Raw genomic sequence first — 4,552 nt, forward strand, 5'->3', positions numbered from 1 at the left:
CTTGTTGCTTCAGGCTTTCTCTATGACCTAATGAAGAACTGTCTATGCGCAGTCATTGTAGCAGGCTTTATTGTGGACATTGCAACCCATGTTCTTACCCGATGAGTCAAATTTCATTCCGTCCCTGAATGGAATATTTTCATGACCTCGGTTTTGAGACGTTTTTCTTGTCTACTGAAAAGTTTCTGCCAGAACTTTCACTCGACAGTGGTGTGTTTACATGGTTCCATGGTGTAATGGTCAGCACTCTGGACTTTGAATCCAGTAATCCGAGTTCAAGTCTCGGTGGAACCTTTACAGCTTTAAATTACAGCAATAGCCTCCAATTCCGGGGAACACAAACAAAGTTAGAGGTGCTGAGCTTGTCAAAATGGTGTGTAGCCTGTTCGATGTTCTTGTTTAACCTAGGTACGTGTCTGGACATGTTGAATAGAAATGTATCTCATTCATCATACGCGATCGCTTTCCACTAGAGGACATTGCTGGTCCCTTCAATCCAGTGATTATATTTTCAGTCTGGTTGTGTTTTTCACATCATACTCATATTAATGGGTATAGCTCGGTTGTGTAGATTGACAAGCAAACTCTCAGGGATAAGATATACTAACTTTAGATTGGAGTAAAAACACAATATGTTGTTTGTCACATGGATACTGGAAACTTTCTTCACTATACCCACGTTAGAAAATGTGTCCAAGACATATTCCCACAAGGATTGGTTTGGGGAAAACTTTCAACTTCTGACAGTTGCTGCAGTGACATTAGAACAGTGATTCCATGGCTCTAAATCTTTAACAGTACTGCTGTAGATAGGACTGTTTGTTTTAGAGCACTCCTCAGTAAGTGTTCGGATAGCTGCAAGCTTGAGCTTGACTGTCAATAAAACGGCGTAAAACCCTCGTAATATTCTCCATAACCTAGTTGTGACCCTGCACAAGTTAAATAGGATCGCATCTCAAAGCGGCAAATACTGAATGAGGTTTCAAAGACTGCTTTCCAAAAGAGGAATTGCTAGTGACTTCAATCTACTGATCGTGGTTTCAGTTTTGATTTAGGGCCATCAAAACAGAAGCTATGGTGACCAAGTACCAAGCTAAGAAGTTGCCTATGAACAGACTTCCAATTACTCCGTAAATAAAACCTGTTCATGACTGATTTAAAACTGAAGAGATCCCTCTGCATTGGCCGGGAATCGAACCCGGGTCAACTGCTTGGAAGGCAGCTATGCTCACCACTATACCACCAATGCAACACGGCTGTGTTTCTTTGGAATATTGCAAACGCCATGAACACTAACATTGCTGCGTGTTTTGAACTCTCCTCAGTAGGGGTTCCGATCTACTCAGAAGTCAATGTCAGAGCTTCCAATCGACACACGCTTTTATTTGGATCCATGGTGTAATGATCAACAGTCTGGACTTTGAATCGAGTGACCTGAGTTGAAGTTTTGGTGGACCTTTGCAGCTTTAAGTCACACTCACATTGATGCCATGGCACTAAGTCATAACAGGACAGCTGTGTATCACCGGAATCGATTTTGTAACTGCCTGCTGTCTTATTTTGCTGAGGTCTTCAGTTTTGTCCACATAAAGGTTGGTTTGAATTGAAATAACACCTTACAATAATTACAAGTGTTCGTCATTCACAAAACAGTCCATTGAAAGTTGAGCTCTACGTGGGATGCCTTTTGTTGCTGTATGCTCAATAGAGCACCTTGTGCAAGTTTTTAGCAGTGCAAGAGATTAATGGCGCAGTGGACTAGAAGTTCATGAAGTAAGGAGATAAAATCACTTTTACCAAAGTCAAGAAAATGTGATAAGTCTTATTGTTTGGTGGTGGGCAAAATACTTTTTGTACTGTGATGTAAGCCATCAACAACGCTTGATGTCAGGTTGGTAAGAGTTTGGTGCTGAGCATGTGGCAAAAACCCTGTTTGCTAAAACAAGGTGGCCGTAGTGGTTAAGGCGATGGATTGCTAATCCATTAGGTTCTGCACGCGTGGGTTTGAATCCCATCCTTGTCGCTCCAGGCTTTCTATATGACCTAAGGAAGAACTGTCTATGTGCAATCAATGTAGCAGGCTTTATTGTGGATATTGCAACCCACGTTCTTACCTGATGAGTCAAATTTAATTCGGTCCCTTAAGGGAATACTTTCATCACCTCAGTTTTGAGATGTTTTTCTTGTCTACTCAAAATTTTCTGCCAGAACTTTCCCTCGACAGTAGCGTGTTTACATGGGTCCATGGTATAATGGTCAGCATTCTGGTCTTTGAATCCAGTGATCCGAATTCAAGTCTCGGTGGGACCTTTGCAGCTTTAAATTACAACAATAATCTCCAATTATGGGAAACACAAACAAAATAACAAGTGCTGAGCTTGTTAAAATAGTGTGGAATCCATTTGATGTTATTCTTTAACTTAGGTACGTATCTGGACATGTTGAATAGAAATGTATCTCATTCACCATACGAGATCGCTTTCCACTAGAAGAAATTGCTGGTTGCTTCAATACAGTGATCATATTTTCAGTCTTGTTGTGTTTTTCACATCAAACTGACATTAACGGGTATAGCTCGGGTGTGTAGATGACAAACAAAATCTCAGGGATCATATATACTGACTATAGGTTGGAGTAAAAACACATTATATTGTGTGACACATGAATACTGGAAACTTTCTTCAGCATACCCACGTTAGAAAATGTGTCAAAGACATATTCCCATAAGGGTTGGTTTGGGGAAAACTTTCAACTTCGGACAGTTGCTGCAGTTACATTAGAATAGTGATTCCATGACTAAACCTTAACAGAGCTGCTGTTTGTCATGAGGATAGAATTTGTAACTGCAAGCACTCTGTGGTCTTCGGTTTCGACTAAACATGGACTGTTTTGAATCGAAAGAAAACTTTGCCACAATTTCAAGTATGTAAGCATGACTTCCCTGGTCCAAAAAGTCTCAGTTAAATGCTGACTTCTACGTGGAAGGTATTTTTTCGCTCTATGCTCAAGAAAGCCCCCTGTGCGGGTTTTAAGTTGAGCGAACGACTAGTGGGTCAGTGGATTGGTGGAAGTTCATGAAGTTGGGCTATAAAATCACTTGTGTCAAAGTCAGGAAAATGTGATGGGTCTTGGTTACTGGCTGTGAGCAAAACACTTATGTAGGACTGTTTCGTTTTAGAGCACTCCTCAGTAAGTGTACGGGTTGCTGCAAGCTTGAGCTTGACTATCATTAAAACAGCGTAAAACCCTTTTAATAATCTGCATAACCTAGTTGTGTCCCTGCACAAGTTAAATAGGAATGCATCTCAAAGCGGCAAATATTGAATGAGGTTTCAAAGACTGCTTTCCAAAAGAGGAATTGCTAGTGACTTCAATCTAGTGATTGTGGTTTCAGTCTGGATTTTGGGCCATCAAAACAGAAGCTATGGTGACCAAGTACCAAGCTAAGAAGTTGCCTATGAACAGACTTCCAATTACTCCGTAAATAAAACCTGTTCATGACTGATTTAAAACTGAAGAGATCCCTCTGCATTGGCCGGGAATTAAACCCGGATTAACTGCATTTCAACCCACATTCTTACCCGATGAGTCGAATTTCATTCAGTCCCTGAATGGAATATTTTCATGACCACAGTTTTGAGACGTTTTTCTTGTCTACTGAAAAGTTTCTGCCAGAACTTTCAGTCGACAGTAGTACGTCTACATGGTGTAATGGTCAGCACTCTGGACTTTGAATCCAGTGATCCGAGTTCAAGTCTCCGTGGGACCTTTGCAGTTTTAAATTACAGTAGTAGTCTCAGTTATGGAGAACTTTAAGAAAATTCCAAATACTGCGCTTGTTAAAGTAGTGTGGAGTCCTTGTGATGTTATCGTTAACCCTAGGTATGTATCTGCACGTTAAATAGAAAATGGGCTCAGCTGTTATGAGATGTCGCAAAGATCGCTTTCCGCATGAGGAAATTACTGTTCACTTCTATCGTAGTTTTAGTCTTTTTGGATCTTTCAGTAAAAGTTTCAAAGTTACTGCCAGAAATTTCACTCGACGGTGATGTGCTCATATGGTTCCATGGTGTAATGGTCAGCACTCTGAATCCAGTAATCCGAGTTAAAGTCTCGGTGGAACCTTTGCAGCTTTGAATTAAAGCAATAGTCTCCAATTCTGGGGAACACAAACACAGTAAGAGGTGCTGAGCTTGTCGAAATGGTGTGCAGCCCGTTCGATGTTCTTGTTTAACCTAGGTACGTATCTGGACATGTTGAATAGAAATGTATCTCATTCATCATACGCAACCGCTTTCCACTAGAGGACATTGCTGGTCGCTTCAACCCAGTGATCATCAATTTCAGTCTGGTTGTGTTTTCCACGTCATACTCACATTAACGGGTATAGCTCGGTTGTGTAGGTTGACAAACAAACTCTCAGGGATAAGATATACTAACTTTAGATTGGAGTAAAAACACAATATGTTGTTTGTCACATGGATACTAGAAACTTTCTTCACCATACCCACGTTAGAAAATGTGTCCAAGACATATTCCCACAAGGGGGGGT

The 4,552-nt window shown here is 40.8% G+C and overlaps 2 non-coding genes across 2 annotated transcripts; one reads left to right on the forward strand and one right to left on the reverse strand.

Moving 5' to 3' along the window:
• Nucleotides 1–222: 222 nt before the first annotated feature.
• On the forward strand, nucleotides 223–294 carry trnaq-uug (transfer RNA glutamine (anticodon UUG)). The gene has a single exon. It is a non-coding gene; the product is annotated as a tRNA-Gln (tRNA).
• An 883-nt stretch (nucleotides 295–1,177) lies between these two features.
• trnag-ucc (transfer RNA glycine (anticodon UCC)) lies at nucleotides 1,178–1,249 on the reverse strand. The gene has a single exon. It is a non-coding gene; the product is annotated as a tRNA-Gly (tRNA).
• Nucleotides 1,250–4,552: the final 3,303 nt, after the last annotated feature.

This window comes from Lampris incognitus, chromosome 2 (assembly GCF_029633865.1).
Source record: "Lampris incognitus isolate fLamInc1 chromosome 2, fLamInc1.hap2, whole genome shotgun sequence".
NCBI classification, from domain to species: Eukaryota; Metazoa; Chordata; class Actinopteri; order Lampriformes; family Lampridae; genus Lampris; species Lampris incognitus.